This window comes from Scyliorhinus torazame, chromosome 4 (genome assembly GCF_047496885.1).
Source record: "Scyliorhinus torazame isolate Kashiwa2021f chromosome 4, sScyTor2.1, whole genome shotgun sequence".
NCBI lineage: Eukaryota > Metazoa > Chordata > Chondrichthyes > Carcharhiniformes > Scyliorhinidae > Scyliorhinus > Scyliorhinus torazame.
This window is the reverse complement of record NC_092710.1, coordinates 227,076,901-227,094,816: the sequence shown is the minus strand read 5'-3', so window position 1 is coordinate 227,094,816 and position 17,916 is coordinate 227,076,901. Positions and strand designations below refer to the sequence as shown.

Here is a 17,916-nt window from a genome sequence, read left to right as displayed (position 1 = left end):
TCGTACCTGGATTTCTTGTAAGGTCAGGGTCGTCCGTCTTAAACGCCTCAGATCTGTCCTTCAGTAGGGAGTCATTGAGCCATGGTTTCCGGTTGGGGAACGTACGTACTGCTTTCTTTGGCACGCAGTCGTCCAAACATTTGCTGATGAAGTCTGTGACGGTGGTGGCATACTCATTTAAGTTGGTCGCTGAGTTCTTAAATATGGACCAGTCCACTGTCTCTCAGCAGTCACGTAAGAGCTCTTCTGTCTCCTCGGACCAGCACTGCACAACCTTCTTAGCTGGATTCTCTCGCTTGAGTTTCTGCTTGTATGCCGGGAGAAGGAGCACCGTCTTATGGTCTGATTTCCCAAAGTGCGGTCGGGGGATGGAACGGTAGGCGCCCTTGGTTTTTGAGTAGCAGTGGTCAAGAGTGTTGTTGCCCCTGGTGGGACAGGAGATGTGCTGGTGGAATTTTGGCAGTACACTCTTGAGGTTGGCCTTGTTCAACTCGCCAGCCACGATGAACAGGGCCTCCGGGTGTTCTGTTTTATAGTTGGTAATAACTGTGTATAGTTCATCCAGCGCCTTCCTCACTTCTGCCTGGGGTGGGATGTAGACCGCTGTGATAATGGCTGAAGTGAACTCACGTGGAAGATTATCCCCCTTTTCCTTCCCTTTCTCCCCTTTGCTTCCCCTTTTTCTCATTTTACCTTTCCCACTCATGTGCCCCCCCCCCCCCACCCCAAACACACACACACACATCTACATCTGTCACAGGTTACCCTCTGATTTTACTTTCTCTGCTGTTTAGCCTTTCACACCTTTTGTTCTCTCTGGGGACTGCCACTAGCACTCTTTCCCTTTGTTTCTGTGGCTATTAGCACCCGGTTTCCCTTGGTTTCTGTGGCTATGACTCATTTTCAATCCCTCACCTGACAGTATAAATATCTCCCACTTGTTATGTCTTTTAGTTTTGAAAAAGGGTCATCAGGATTTAAAACGTTTGCTCTTTTCTCTCCCTACAGATGCTGCCAGACCTGCTGAGATTTTACAGCATTTCCTTTTTTGGAAACTCAAGCGGAGGTGTTCAACTTTTCTTTCCTGGAAATGATTATTACCTGGGAGTTGTGTGACGAGAATGTTACTTGCCACTTATCAGCCAAAGCATGAATGTTTTCCAGGTTTTGCTGCATATTGGCACGGCCGCTTTAGCAGCTGGGGACTAGGAAATTGAACTAAACATGTGCAACTGCCAGCTGGACACCTGCTCCTGGCCTTATTATAGAGGGCAGGTCATTGGAAAAGTTCTGAAGAAGAGTCATATTGGACTCATCCACCAGTATCCGCCACTTTAAATATTCACGCCCTCCACCACCAATGCACCTGGCTGCATGGCGTACCATCTTCAAGGTGCATTGCAGCCACTTGCCCCGTGTCTGCGTGGGTTTCCTCTTGGTGCTCCGGTTTCCTCGCACAGTCCAAAGGTGTGCCGGTTAGCGATGTTGGCCATGTTGAATTGTTCCTTAGTGTCCAAAGGTTAGCTTGGAGTTACAGGTTTGCTGGGGCGTGGGCTTAGGTAGTGTCCCATTTTTTTTCAGGGTTGGTGCAGACTAGATGGGCCGAATGGTCTCCTTCTGCACTATAGGGATTGTATGATTCTATGAATAACATCTCCTAAAGCTGGAAACATTAACTTTCAGGACTATCGATGGCATCTTTCATCTTTTTCTTCATGGTTGAGGGGAGACTAATATGGTAGTAATTGGCTATATTGTATTTGTCCTGCATTTTGTGGACAAGACATGTTTGGACAATGCTCCGCCTTGCTAGTAGATGTCAATGTTTTACTTGTACTGGAACTGCTTGGCTAGTAGGTCATAATAGATCTGTACACAAATATTCAGCACCACAGTCCAGATATGCTACTGTTCCCTCATCCAAAGAAATGCTAAGGTCCAGAGATCGTTATGGCTGTTAACAATCAGTTGCAGACAATGATTTATGAAGGCTTGGAGTTCAATTCATTCTGCATCCTCTTAACAATAAAAAGTCAAATAAAAATGAAGCAGGGTTATTGTTGAGGCTCAGATTGTTTTCTGTATACAATGCAGTTAACCATTTATTGATAGCAAGTGGAATTAATAAAATTGGCTGAAATCTTGCATTTGTAATTTTGGGGAACTCAGAAGGAGGCCAAGATGAGTAATTCATTTGGCAATTCTGGCTGAAGGTGATCGTTGTGAACACTTCAGCCTTGCCTTCTGGAATGGCGTGCTGTGCTCCATCAGTGCTTCGTCCAATTGATGTTCAACGTGGAGGTGCAATGATTCATTAGCTGAGGAAGGGCAGTAGGTGGTAATCAGCTGAAGAGTTCCTTGACCATCTTTGACCCAATACCATGAGATTTCACAGGGACAAGAGTCAATACTGAAGACTCCTTGCTGATGATATACACTGCCGGCGAGACAGGACATGCCCGGGGATGGTGATGGAGAAATTAGGTATATTGGCTGTAAGGTACAATTCTGTGAGTATGTCTATGCCAGGCTGTCACTTGTCTGGTCTGTGGGACAGCCCTAACAATTTTAGCAGAAGCCCCCAGACGTTGGTGAGGAGGACTTTATGGGATCATCTGGGCGCACCTATATGTTATGTCTGAACATGATGCCTATGTCCATCTACTTTTATTCTTATTATAATTTAATAAGTTTGCAATTCTAACTGAGTGGTTTGCTCGGTCTATTTCAGAATCAACCGCATTTCTATTGGTCTCTCGTCATCTGTAGCCCAGACTGGGTGACAATGACAGGTTTCCTGCCCTAAAATCATTGGTGGACCAAATGCCTTTATACGCCAATCAGCTAGTTTTTGATTGCTGTTACTGATGTCTTTTAAATGCCAGATTTATTTAAATAAATTTAAACTCCCCAACTGTCATGGTGGGATTTGAACTCCTGTTCCTGGCCTCTCAATTGTTAATCCAGTAAAATAACCACTCTGCTACTGCTCCCTCATCCAAAGAAATGCTCAGGTTCCACAGATCGTTATGGTTGTTAACAACCTGTGCAGACAATGATTTATGAATGCTTGGAATTCAATTCATTCTGCATTCCCTTGACAGTAAAATGCCACATAAAAATGAAGCAAGGTTCTATGGCAATACCCTGCTTTTGGAAGCTGTCCAATATGCCATATAATAGTCATTGCCCTTGCTTTAGGAGATACACTTCTATATTTTTAGCAACATTCAGGTATGTAATTTGGCCTCTAAATGGCTAAATGTGTATGTAGCATACACATCGTAGCTCATCCCTACTCTCCCCAGTAGAGTCATAACTTTGAAAATGGTTGGATATAAAATAAATCAGGAATAAAAAGCAAAATGAACAATTCATTTATAGAATTGCAAGCAAGATTGCACAAAAATTATTGTGAGACCCATTAGCCTTAATTTATTTAGCCAGTGATAAGAATGTGTTTGAAATTAAGTGCAGAAATGAGGATATGTTACTTGAATGATGATCCCAAGTGCTAATAGTATTCTTCAATTACCGATAGTGCTGTAGCATTGTCAAGGGAATAGCTTTTTTCTTGTTGATTTCAATGAAGGATTTTACTTTGGACGAGCTAAACTTTGTTCCTCTGTCCTGCTATGGACCATGCATACGATGGATGTATTTTTACACCTCATTCCACAATTCCCAAGGGAAAATATGCACTTCCTTAAGTGCTAATAGAAGTCAGTTAAAGGGAAGGCAATAAATAGAGAATCCGACATTCCTACTATACTTCTTGCTTTCCACCTAGTTTTTTATATGGTTCTACATCACAACAACGTATGCTCTTATTCCATTTATCGTGTAAAACATTCAAACCAAGTATCCATTTTTAATATTCTTTAATGTTCAATAATATGTGATCCCAACATTAAAAGACAATTCCAGAAGTCTTGTTCAGCATTTGTATGAAGTGATTGTGTGCAATGGCAGAGTTAGCAGTAAATAAATAAAATATGGAAATGTGATCAAATGCTGGGGTAAGAATTTGGTCAACCTGTAAACTTCCTGTAAAAAATGGGCATGTCAGTGAGGAGGATTGTAGCACAGAGGACACACTGAACTGGGTAGGATTTACTGAAATGGGAAAGTATGTCCCATCCAAATCGCTTTGTCTAACACTGTCACAGAACGACATATGATTATGTTTTGTGCGCCAACCATTTTCTCCTGTTTGTTTCAATGCTGTATTCATACTAATAAAGTTAGAATGGATGAGCTTTTATTTAATCAGTTTCTTTACAACACATTGGTATGTGCATTCTCCTCATCCACAAGTATCCAAGCAAACTGACCCTCTGTAATTCTCTCTGTAATTGTCAAGTGGATAAATGGAAGGGATGGCAGAGAGGCAGTGCAATGTTCCTCGTGCAGGATGTTCGAGGTGAGGGACACCGTCAGTGGCCCTGCTGAGTTCACCTGCAGGACGTGCACCCATCTCTAGCTCCTCAAAGACCGTGTTAGGGAACTGGAGCTGGAGCTGGATGAACTGAGGATCATTCGGGATGCAGAGTCGGTTACAAATAGAAGCTACAGGGATGTAGTTACTCTTAAGAATGAAGGTAGCTAGGTGACGTTTAAAAAGAGGGGGAAGAAGCAGTCAGTGCAGGGATCCCCTGCGGTTGTTCCCCTCAATAACAGGTATACCGTTTTGGATACTGTTGGGGGGGTGGGGGGGAACCTACCAGAGGTAAGCCACGGTGACTCTCTGGCACTGAGTCTTTCCCTGTGGCTCAGAAGGGAAGGGGGAGAGCAGGAGAGCATTAGTTATTGGAGACTCTATAGTTAGAGGTACAGATAGGCGGTTCTGTGGCAACGATAGACGCTCACGGTTGATGTGTTGCCTCCCAGGTGCCAAGGTCCATGACATCTCTGATCGTGTTTTACGGATCCTTAAGGGGGAGGGGGAGCAGCCACAAGTCGTGGTACACATCGGTACCAACGACATCGGTAAGAAAAGGGACAGGGATGTAAAACAGGAATTCGGGGAGCTAGGGTGGAAGCTGAGAGTCAGGACAGACCGTGTTGTCATCTCTGGTTTGCTGCCAGTGCCACGTGCTAGTGAGGTGAGGAACAGGGAGAAAGTGCAGTTAAACACATGGCTACAGGGAGGGTGTAGGAGGGAGGGTTTCAGTTACTTGAATAATTGGAGCACATTCTGGGGAAGGTGGGACCTGTACAAACAGGACAGGTTACACCTGAACCAGAGGGGCACCAATATACTGGGAAGGAAATTTGCTACAGCTCTTCGGGGGGTTTAAACTAATTTGGCAGGGGGATGGAAAACTGATTTGTAGTCCAGAAGATAGCGTTGCTGGAGTTCAGGAAGTTGAGGGTAGTGCAGTACTGAGGAAGGTACCAAGGTCACAAGAGAGAACCTGCAGGCTGAAGGTGGTTTGAAGTGTGTCTACTTCAATGCGAGGAGCATCAGGAATAAGTTTGGTAAGCTTGAAGCATGGATTGGTATCTTGGACTACAATGTTGTGGCCATTACGCAGACATGGAAAGAACATGGCAGGAATGGTTGTTGGAGGTTCCAGGGTTTAGATGTTTCAGTAAGATTAGGGAAGGTGGTAAAAGAGGTGGAGGAGTAGCATTGTTAATCAAGGATAGTATAATGTCTGCAGAAAGGCAGTTTGAGGAGGATCTGTCTACTGAGGTAGTGTGGGCTGAAGTTAGAAATAGGAAAGGAGCGGTCACTTTGTTAGGAGTTTTCTATAGGCCCCTAAAAAATAACAGAGATGTGGAGGAAAAGATTGCAATGCAGATTTTGGATAGGTGCGGTAGTCACAGGATTGTTGTCATGGGTGACTTTAACTTTCCAAATATTGATTGGAACCACTATAATTCGAATAGTTTGGATGGGGCTGTTTTTATCCAGTGTGTGCAGGAGGGTTTCCTCACACAATATGTGGATAGACTGACAAGAGGCAGGGCCACATTGGGTAATGAACCGGGCCAAGTGTTAGATTTGGTTGTGGGAGAGCATTTTGGAGATAGTGACCACAATTCGGTGACTTTCACTATAGCAATGGAGAGGGATAGGAACATACGGCAGGGCAAGGTTTATAGCTGGGGGGGAAGGGTAATTACGATGCGAGTAGGCAAGAATTGGGGAGCAAAAGATGGAAACAGGAACTGTCAGGGATAGGCAGAATTAAGATGTGGAGCTTGTTCAAGGAGCAAATACTGCGTGTCCTTGACATGTATGTCCCTGTCAGACAGGGAGGAAATGGTCAAGTGAGGGAACCATGGTTTACAAAAGAGGTTGAATGTCTTGTCAAGAGGAAGAAGGGGGCTTATGTAAGAATGAGAAAACAAGGTTCAGTTAGGGCACTTGAGGGATACAAGATAGCTAGGAAGGAGCTCAAGAAAGGGCTTAGGAGAGCTAGGAGGGAGTATGAGAAGTCCTTGCTGGGTAGGATCAAGGAAAACCTCTAGGCATGTTCGACTTATGTGAGGAATAAAAGAATGACCAAGGTGGAGTTAGGGCCGGTCAAGGACAGTAGTGGAACGTGTGCATGGAGTCTGAAGATATAGGAGAGGCCCTAAATTAATACTTTTCTTCAGTGTTCACAAAGGAGAGGGGTCATGTTGTTGAGGAGGATAATGCGATACAGGCTGGTAGGCTGGAGGAGGTAGATATTCGGAAGGAAGATGTGTTAGAAATTTTGAGAAGCCTGAGGATAGATAAGTCCCCTGGGTCTGATGGGATATATCCTAGGATTCTTTGGGAGTCGAGGGATGAGATTGCAGAGCCTTTGGCTTTGATCTTTATGTCCTCACTGTCTACAGGAATAGTGCCAGAAGACTGGAGAGTGGCGAATGTTGTTCCCTTGATCAAGAAAGGGAATAGGTATAACCATGGGAATTATAGGCTGGTTAGTCTCACTTCGGTCATAGGTAAATTATTGGAAAGGGTCCTGAGGGATAGGATTTATGATCATTTGGAAAGATACAGCTTAATCCAGGATAGTCAGCACGGATTTGTGAGGGGTAAGTCTTGCCTCACAAGTTTGATTGTATTCTTTGAGGAGGGAACTAAGTACATAGATGAAGGTAGAGCAGTTGATGTTGTATACATGGATTTTAGTAAGGCGTTTAGTAAGGTGCCCCATGGTCAGCTCTTGCAGAAAGTAAGGAAGCATGGCATAGAGGGAAATTGGGCCGATTGGATCAGTAACTGGCTATCACATAGGAGACAGAGGGTGGTGGTAGATGGTAAATTTTCATCCTGGAGCCCAGTCACCAGCGGTGTCCCACAGGGATCAGTGCTGGGTCCTCTGCTATTTGTGATTTTTATCAATGACTTGGATGATGGAGTTGAAGGTTGGGTTAGTAAATTTGCTGACGACGCCAAGATTGGTGGAGTAATGGATAATGTGGAGGGCTGTTGTAGGCTGCAAAGAGACATTGATAGGATGCAGAGCTGGGCTGAAAAGTGGCAGATGGAGTTTAACCCTGATAAGTGTGAGGTGATTCATTTTGGTAGGACAAATTTGAATGTGGATTACATGGTTAACAGCAGTATTCTGAAGGATGTGAAGGAGCAGAGAGATCTTGGAGTTCATGTCCATAGATCTCTGAAAGTTGCCACCCAAGAGGATAGAGCCGTGAAGAAAGCCTATAGTGTGCTTAGCATTTATTAACAGGGGGATTGAGTTTAAGAGCCGTGAGGTTATGCTGCAACTGTACAAGACCTTGGTTAGACCACATTTGGAGTATTGTGTGCAGTTCTGGTCCCCTCATTATAGTAAGGATATGGAAGCATTGGAAAGGGTGCAAAGGAGATTTACCAGGATGCTGCCTGGATTGGAGGGTAGGTGTTATGAGGAAAGGTTGAGGGAGCTAGGGCTTTTCTCATTGGAGCGAAGGAGGATGAGGTGACTTAATTGAGGTGTATAGATGATGAGAGGGATAGATAGCGTGGACGTTCAGTGACTTTTTCCTCAGGTGGATGTAGCTGTTACAAGGGGGCATAACGATAAGGTTCATGGTGGAATATATAGGAGGGATGTCAGAGGTAGGTTCTTTACTCAGAGAGTGGTTGGGGCGTGGAACGCACTCCCAGCTATGGTAGTGGAGTCGGACACTTTAGGAACTTTCAAGCGGTTATTGGATCGGCATATGGAGTGCACTAGAATGATTGGGAGTAGGTTGATTTGATCTTAGTTCAAGACTAGTTCGGCACAACATAGTGGGCCGAAGGGCCTGTACTATGCTGTACAGTTCTATGTTCTATGACCCCATTTAAAGCATTCTTTTTAGACTATGTTTTATTACTGCCCTTTCTGAAGGTTGTAGTTCATGGTTCCATAACTTTGATTCATCGAGGGGCCAAGGCAATTAATTCATATATTTGACACGGTATTCAGCCGAAAAGGAGCACAGGCCTTTATTTAGTGTTAACCTTACCTATCCTACTTCGCAACAGTGTGGCGACTGCAGAGATATCAAAGTGATACTGGTGCCCCCCGGAGCCCACCTTCTACCATGTGTGCTGTCTAATTGAGGATCTGTCTTTTAACAAAAATATTTTCATGTGTTCTGTGATTCTGGAATGAGGACCTGATGATTCCTGACCTACAAACCATCATAATCCTTTATTTTATTTTATTATTTAATTTTTTTTTCCAATTAAGGGGCAATTTATTGGGCCAATCCACATCGCCTACACATCTTTGCGATGCAGGAGTGAGACCCACGCAGACATGGGGAGAATGTGCAAACTCCACACGGAAAGTGACACAGGGCCGAGATCAAATCTGGGTCCTTGACGCCGTGAGGCAGCAGTGCTAACCACTGTGCACCATGCTGCCATGTCATACTCCTTTATAATTGATGATGGGCAATGTGAAGAAGATAAAGATATAGAAGGGTGATTGAATGATTCAAAACATAATTTCACCCAGGGTCTGTATTCTGATGATGCTTTCTGGTGCAGAGTAAGCAGAAATCATTTCAAGTTCCAAGCACAAAATTTTCTCCCAAGTTGAGAGTTAAAACATTCTCTTTTGGTTTGTGGACAGCACTAGCAAAGACAACATTTGTTGCCCACCCCTAATTGTCCTTGAACTGAGGTCACTGCAGGGTGCAGTGGAAGGATGAAACTCCTCCTTTATGCAATCACTCCAGGTATGAACACAGCATATCTTTTGTGAATTTGGAGAGGATGTGCTTTGCCAATACTGTAGGAGTCCCACTATTTACATTTTCAGATTGTAAAGAATTAGACAGGGTTAATTAGAACAAAGTAAGTTTATTGAAACTATTTCCTAAAGTTAAAAAAACCTGAGGTGAATCGCAACCACCGTTTATCCATCACGCACACTCACCTGGGTCCAAACACACACACAGTACCGATGGTAGAATAAGAGGATAGTTTTCGGCTTTTAATTTACAGTTTGTGAAGAAGATAAAACAAAGTATTGTACAGTGAGCTGTCCTCTGGTTGGTCACGATGTAGTGATTCCATGTTGTGGCCATTTTGTTCAGTTGTCTTCCTGGGTGTATTGAATCAATCAGATCTCCATGTTTTTATCAAAACCGAGCGCCTGCTGAAGCCTACTGCATCGGGAATCTGGTCTTCCGAACATCCTAAGGGGAATACGTGCTACACCGCTGAAGGGACGGTATAAAACAGGTTGGTCTAAGACCGTCCGGCACTCACTTGGATGGGTAGCACCTTCTCGTGAATCTCTGCTGTGAAAGAAAATGAGCATCCAGTTTTAGCTCACACCTCAATGTGGTCTCCTTCCTTTTGGTGGACATAATAGTTTTATTCCCAAATGATCTCTGTTTGCAGTAGTTTTCTGCAGTAGTTTTCTCTTCTCAGGGTGGTTACTTTGAAAATCTGGGCACAATGCTTCCAGGAGAGAGAGAGAGAGAGAGAGAAAGACAGAGAGCAAACATGGAGTCTGGAAGTATGAACTTCCTGGGAAATTGCTGGGCAAATCTTACACTGGGATTTCTGTGGTGGGGAGATCCCAAGTGCATCTTTGGTATACCCATTCCACTTTTGACTCCTGGAAGTTCGGAAGATATGGATCATGGTTACTTAACTCAGTTATAATTGTTTAAAATATTTTTTTCAAAATACATAATCATGAAATCCAACTTTAAATAGAACATTGTCTACATTTTTGCTTAGTAACTGGTCCATTGGCACCTTCACGCACTAGCGAAAAAATGGTTGACCATCTGACTATTTGTCACAAATTAAATGGTCCAGGTTTGCTGAATATACTTATTGTTGGATTAATGTTTTAGGCTGTCGAAGGTCTATTGTACCAGCGGGGTTACATTTCATGTCACGCTGGTGGACACCTACGCTAAATATTTTCTCAGTTATTGTCCACACACAATTTCCAGCTGAAGAAACAGGATGGTCATCAGAAGCAAAACAGTTTTGAAACAAAAATATCTTTGTGACAGATGTTGTACAATAAATTCCCAGTTCCTCATATATCAGTAATTTCAAATAAATTAAATAATGCTCATCCCTTTAGCTAGATAGTCCATCTTGACAGAATGTATCAGACAAATTTGATTACCCTGGTCACTTGATTTAAAGTAATTACTTAAAACTGTGGGGTCTCATAAATTTGATTATTTATCTGAAAGATTGGCTAAAACAACTCACCCCTCTGTCTAAAATTATATTTGCCAGGCATTTTAATGTACTTTAATTAACTTTCCTTTGAGGCTTGAAGCCGCTTCTCCGCAGCTTGCCTCGTCATTTCAAGTGAGCCTGTTCTTGCACCTCTTGCTTTGTTTTGAGCTTAAACGTCACTAAATATTGCTGACTCCAAAACATACAAATCAATGCACTTTACTTAATCTTGACATTAGGTAGAAACATGATAGATTTATCAAGGGTGGTGTGACAATCTTATTCAGTCGTTGAGTTGCAATCCAGGACTATGCACTCTAAATTAATTTTGTGGAGAAAATTCTTACATGTGTGTTTGTTCACCAAAGTAGACAGTAGAAGCTTCACACTAATTAGCAAAAGCTTCTCAATAACATTGGCGATTTCTCACCTTTATGTGAGTTAGGCTTTTAGAGAATGGGGTCTGTGTTGGATGATGTACCGTCACTCAAGTGGATAGAGCTGTGAAGAAGGCCTATAGTGTGTTAGCGTTTATTAACAGGGGGGTTGAGTTTAAGAGCCGCAGGGTTATGCTGCAACTGTACATGACCCTGGTGAGACCACATTTGGAGTATTGTGTGCAGTTCTGGTCACCTAACTATAGGAAAGATGTGGAAGCATTGGAAAAGGTGCAAAGGAGATTTACCAGGATGCTGACTGGTTTGCAGGATAGGTCTTATGAGGAAAGGTTGAGGGAGGTAGGGCTTTTCTCTTTGGAGCGGAGGAGGATGAGAGGCGACTGAATAGAGGTTTATAAGATGATGAGGGGGATAGAGTGGACGTTCAGAGACTATTTCCTCGGGTGGATGTAGCTGTTACAAGGGGGCATAATTATAAGGTTCAGGGTGGGAGATATAGGAGGGATGTCCGAGGTAGGTTCTTTACTCAGAGAGTGGTTAGGGTGTGGAATGGACTGCCTGCGGTGATAGTGGAGTCAGACACTTTAGGAACTTTCAAGCGGTTATTGGATAGGCACATGGAGCACACCAGAATGACAGGGGGTGGGATCGCTTGATCTTGGTTTTGGACAATGCTCGGCACAACATTGAGGGTCGAAGGGCCTGTTCGGTGATGTACTGTTCTATGTTCTATGTTCTAAGCAATACATTTTATCAAGTATATTGATTCTAGGTCAATGTATTTAGGTGTTATCACCAAACATACAAATGCTAATTGTAAACAGAGAAATGCCCAAAAATGTAGCAAAATTATTCCTGTCACAGGGGAGAGGTCCTCATTTCAGGCCCCGGATATATTTCAACACCAGCAGTGCACATGTACAGCTTGTCCAAGGCCGGAGCTTGTGAGGTCCAGGTGCACTTTGAAGCCTCATTTAAATTTTCCCGGCACGCTGTGGATGAAAAACAGGTACCTCCACTGCAGCTCGCCAGTTTGGGATTTTGGAAACCCGTTAGGGTATTGGGCGGAGTGGGAAGTGATTTTAGGGACAGAGGGCAAGAGGGTGGCATCTTGGCACAATGGTTAGCACTGCCACCTCACAGCACCAGGTTCAATTCTGGCTTTGCCTATGTGGAGTTTGCACATTCTCCCTGTGTCTGTGTGGGTTTCCTCTGGGTGCTCCGGTTTCCTCCCACAGCCCAAAATGTGCAAGTTAGGTGGATTGGCCAGGGTTAGGTTACAGGGTTACATAAAAAGGACAGGGAGCCTGGGGGAGTGGACTTATGGAGAGTGCTCTTTCAGAGAGTTGGTGCAGGCTCAATGGGTTGAATAGCCTCCTTCTATATTGTTGGGATTCTATGATCTGAATTGCTGGCAGTTGGCTAGAAGGTTTTGTGGGACAGGCGTAGCGACAATCTTTAAAAATAAATTAGCCTTAAGTTCCTTTCAAGGACCACTGGTCAGGTTGCTCGATGCGTGCGAAAAGACCAGCATTTAACATTTTTAACACCCATATTTCCATAAAAATTGCAATCAGGGTCCTTCAGCTGGCAAAGAATCTGATTTGCATATTGAAATAATGTTCCATCCATTTTGTGTGCTGATATGCTGACCATTTAAAGGCTTGCCCAAGATTTGAATGAAGCAGACAAATTGATGCCCAAGTTACCTACCAGATTTTACCTGAAAAAGAGACAGCTGGCAGCTCTTAATCCATCCATTATGTACATGATCAATTTTCTCATCAAAGGAAGATTTGTTTTGCAAACTTGACTGCTAATCTGGAAGCTATGTCATTCTTTCACTTCTCTTCTTTGGAAATCGTCAAGGATCATGGCCAAGTGATGATTCTTAGTGCAGCAATGAGACGGGGTGGCTGATAGCAGACCAATGATAGTCACTATATCCTTCGCTGTTGACACCTTTTCAAACTGAAATCAGGTTCACTGAGGCCTCAGGCTTCACCAGGATCATTGTGCAACAACTTTGAAATTCAAAAGTTCCATTTCCAATACCTGGACAAGATCAGATGGAGTATTAGTATAGCTCAGCCAGGGTTTCCAGAATTCTATTGGCTTGCTGCGTTCTCCCTTAGAAGACCATCAAGAAGGTGAAGATGAATAAAGTGATGGAGATCAAGTCTTTGCTCATAATGAAAGGATCCAGGACACATGCCCAAGCAACCCAATGTCTGCAGCAAGTGATATCAGGCATGAGATCATCAACTTCTTCCAACTGAAAGTGTGCGTTCCATCTTCACAACACAATAAAATACTTCAATATGCCTTGCCTTTTTCTTTCGATGACCATTCAGCTTGATTCTTGCCTTTCTGGAAAAGAATAATTGCAAACGTTAATCACCATATAGGAGGGATAACAGGAAGCCACTCCAGAAAAATACACAAACTCACTGCCAGAAATATCCATGCTTAATACTATTTTTTTCTTCCTCTAATCCTACATTGTGTCATCACATACTCTCAGTGTCAAAAACATTAATGCCACTGTGACCAGTTTGGTGAAGTCATTAAGATATCTGTGGCTCTGACGAGTTGTTTGTGGGATCATAAAGCTACCATTAATTAGCAGAACCACCTTCCTTAAAACTGCTTGCATATTCTGTTTCTGGTGCTCTAATTCCCTGGGTATCAAATGATTTCTGTGTTTCTTTCCTTAACTCTGACAGAATTATTACTTCCAGTTCTACTGCTGAGAGTCATGGGGTTTGGTCACTGTCAAAGGCTCAGACAGTGCCCCTTTTTCCTCCATTGTCTTTCAGTGTTCAATTACATCTGTTTCTAACTCTTTCCCTCTCGCCACATGTCATTTCAGCTGAAGTGTGCATATCATGGGATACCCAATCACCTCCTTTGCCTAACAGTGGGTGGGCCATTAGGACAGCTGTGGTACACAAAGGCAAGTACTTGGAAAACGTGCAGTGACAGTGTTAATGCTGACCATTTAATGAAATAAATTAACTTGTCTCCATTACTTTACAGCTAAAGCAGCAGTTAATGAATGTAACCTTCAATAATGGTGTACCATGATATAACTGTCAATGCATGTTGGCTTAATGTGTTGCACTAGTCAATCGCGTAACAAATTTATGTTGAATTAACTGATGGATAATCAGTTCTCAGATGTGAGTGGCAATGTTGACTATTGGAAAACTTAATTCAGCTTTCTCACATTTATCAATAGCTTCTGTTTGTTTGATCCTCATAGTTCCAGGAAGGTTATTTTTTTTGTATCTTGGATTGGATTGGACTTGTTTATTGTCAAGTGTATCGAGGTACAGTGAAAAATATTGTTTTGCCTGCAGTTCAGACAGTCATGTTGCAGCTGTATAGAACCTTAGTTAGGCCACACTTGGAGTATAGTGTTCAATTCTGGTCGCCACACTACCAGAAGGATGTGGAGGCTTTAGAGAGGGTGCAGAAGAGATTTACCAGAATGTTGCCTGGTATGGAGGGCATAAGCTATGAGGAGCGATTGAATAAACTCGGTTTGTTCTCACTGGAACGAAGGAGGTTGAGGGGCGACCTGATAGAGGTATACAAAATTATGAGGGGCATAGACAGAGTGGATAGTCAGAGGCTTTTCCCCAGGGTAGAGGGGTCAATTACTAGGGGGCATAGGTTTAAGGTGAGAGGGGCAAAGTTTAGAGTAGATGTACGAGGCAAGTTTTTTACGCAGAGGGTAGTGGGTGCCTGGAACTCACTACCGGAGGAGGTAGTGGAGGCAGGGACGATAGGGACATTTAAGGGGCATCTTGACAAATATATGAATAGGATGGGAATAGAAGGATACGGACCCAGGAAGTGTAGAAGATTGTAGTTTAGTCGGGCAGTATGGTCGGCACGGGCTTGGAGGGCCGAAGGGCCTGTTCCTGTGCTGTACATTTCTTTGTTCTTTGTTCTTTGTAGATCATTCCGTACATGAAAAAAAATACCTAATAGGGCAAACATAAAATACACAATGGAAATACAAAGACACAGGCATCAGGTGTAGTTCAACTCAGTAGAGAAGATGTGTGAAGAGATCAGGTCAGTCCATAAGTGAGTCATTTACGAGTCTGGTAACAGTGCAAAATAAGCTGTTTTTGAATCTGCGTGTCCTCAGACTTTTGTATCTCCTGCCTGATGGAAGAAGTTGGAAGAGTGAGTAAGCTGCGTGGGAGGGGTCTTTGATTATGCTGCTCGCTTTCCCAAGGCAGTGGGAGGAGTAGATAGAGTCAATGGATGTGAGGCAGGTTTGTGTGATGGACTGGGCTGTACTCACGACTCTCTGTAGTTTCTTACGGTCTTGGGCCGAGCCGTTGCCTTACCAGGCTGTATGTAGCCAGATAGGATGCTTTTTATACTGCACCTGTAAAAGTTGGTAAGAGTCAAAGTGAACATGCCATATTTCCTGAGGAAGTATAGGCGCTATTGTGCTTTCTTGGTTGCAGCGTCAATGTGGGTGGACCAGGATAGATTGTTGGTGATGTGCATACCTAGGAATTTAAACTGTCAACCATCACCTCGGCCCCGTTGATGCAGACTGGGGTGTGTACAATACTTTGCTTCTTGAAGTCAATGACCAGCTCTTTAGTTTTGCTGGCATTGAGGGAGAGATTGTTGTCATTACACCACTCCACTAGGTTCTCTATCACACTCCTGTATTCTGACTCATCATTGTTCGAGATCCGACCCACTATGGTCGTGTCATCAGCAAACTTGTAGATGGAGTTGGAGCCACATTTTGCCATCCAGTCGTGCGTGTGTATAGGGAATATACAAGGGGGCTAAGTACGCAGCCTTGCAGGGCCCCGGTATTGAGGACTATCATGGAGGAGGTGTTGTTGTTTATCCTTAGTGATTGTGGTCTATGCGTCAGAAAGCTGAGGATCCAGTTGCAGAGTGAGGAGGCAAGTCCTTGGTTTTGGAGCTTTGATATGAACTTGGCTGCGATTATGGTGTTGAAGGCGGAGCTGTAGTCAATAATTAGGAGTCTGATGTAGGAGTCCTTGTTGTCGAGATTCTCCAGAGATACGTGTAGGGCCAGGGAGATGGCATCTGCTGTGGACCAGTTGAGGCGATATGCGAATTACAGTGGATCCAGGCATTCTGGGAGTATGGAGTTGATGTGGTTCATGACCAACCTCTCAAAGCATTTCATTGCAATAGATGTCAAGGCCTCCGGATGATAGTTATTGAGGCACGTTGCTTGGTTCATCTTTGGCACCAGTATGATGGTGGTGTTCGTGAAGCAGGTGGGGACCTCGTAACAGAGTAGGGAGAGGTTGAAGATATCCACAAACACATCTGCCAGCTGGTCCGCGCAGGATCTGAGTACACGACGAGGGACCCTGTCAGGACCCGTCGCCTTCTGAGGGTTCACTTTCCAGAAGGCCGATCTGACTTTGGAAGCTGTGACAATGGGTATGGGTGTGTCCGGGGATGCTGGGGCAGTCAACAGCAGTTTGATCGTTTCCTGCTTGAACTGAGCGTAGAATGCATTGAGTTCATTGGGGAGGGGTGCAATGCTACCGGAGATTCTGCATGGCTTCGCTTTGTAGCCCGTTATGTTGTTGAAGGCGTGTCACAACCAACGAGAGTCTGTAATGCTTGTCTGTGACTCTAGCTTGGTCTGATATTATCTCTTGGCATCCCTGATGATTTTGCGGACCTGGATTTCCTATATAGGTCAGGGTCGCCTGATTAGAACGCCTCAGACCAGGCCTTCAGTAAGGCGTCAATCTCCCGAATAAGCTATGGTTTCTGGTTGGGGAATGTACGTACTACTTCCGTTGTCACGCAGTCTTCTATACATTTGCTGATAAAGTCTGTGACGGTGGTGGCATACTCATTTAGGTTGGTCGCTGATTTCTTAAATATGGACCAGTCCACTGACTCCAAGCAGTCACGTAGGAGCTCTTTCGTTGCCTCGGACAAGCATTCCATGACCTTAGTATTGGGTGGAGTTACTGGGTTATGGGGATAGAGTGGAGGTGTTGACCTTGGGTAGGGTGCTCTTTCCAAGAGCCGGTGCAGACTCGATGGGCCGAATGACCTCCTTCTGCACTGTAAATTCTATGATAATCTATGATAATCTTCTGAATCGAATTTTCCCACTTCAGTTTCTGCTTGTGTGCCGGGAGAAGGAGCACCGCCTTATGGTCCGATTTTCCGAAGTGCGGTCGTGGGATGGATCAGTAGGTGCTCTTGATTTTTGTGTAGCAGTGGTCGAGAGTGTTATCGCCCCTAGTGGGACAGGAGATGTGTTGGTGGAATTTTGGCAGTACACTCTTGAGGTTGGCCTTGTTGAAGTCCCCGATCATGATGAACAAGCCTCTGGGTGCTCTGTGAATGTTTTGCAATTAGAATCATTCCATCTACAAAACATTTGTTTTATTATATCACAGAATCACAGAATTTACAGTGCAGAAGGAGGCCATTCTGCCCATCGAGTCTGCACCGGCTCTTGGAAAGAGCACCCTACCCAAGGTCAACACCTACACCCTATCCCCATAACCCAGTAACCCCACCCAACACTAAGGGCAATTTTGGACACTAAGGGCAATTTATCATGGCCAATCCACCTAACCTGCACATCTTTGGACTGTGGGAGGAAACCGGAGCACCCGGAGGAAACCCACGCACACACGGGGAGAACGTGCAGACTCCGCACAGACAGTGACCCAAGCCGGGAATCGAACCTGGGACCCTGGAGCTGTGAAGCAATTGTGCTGTCCACAATGCTACCGTGCTGCCCTATATATTCTTAATACAGCATTGATTTTAATACATGAAGTGCATTGATTGTTTATGCCTGGTCCACTGGCT

The 17,916-nt window shown here is 44.1% G+C and overlaps 1 long non-coding RNA gene across 1 annotated transcript in view; it reads right to left on the bottom strand.

Moving 5' to 3' along the window:
- Positions 1–9,338: 9,338 nt before the first annotated feature.
- The window catches only part of LOC140411711 (uncharacterized), a 112,148-nt gene continuing 103,570 nt past the window's right edge, over positions 9,339–17,916 (bottom strand). Inside the window, exons 3-4 of the long non-coding RNA XR_011940959.1 lie at positions 12,763–13,419; positions 9,339–9,741 (exon numbers count right to left, since the gene is read on the bottom strand). This is a non-coding gene — a long non-coding RNA (uncharacterized lncRNA). The remainder of the gene's footprint in view (positions 9,742–12,762; positions 13,420–17,916) is intronic.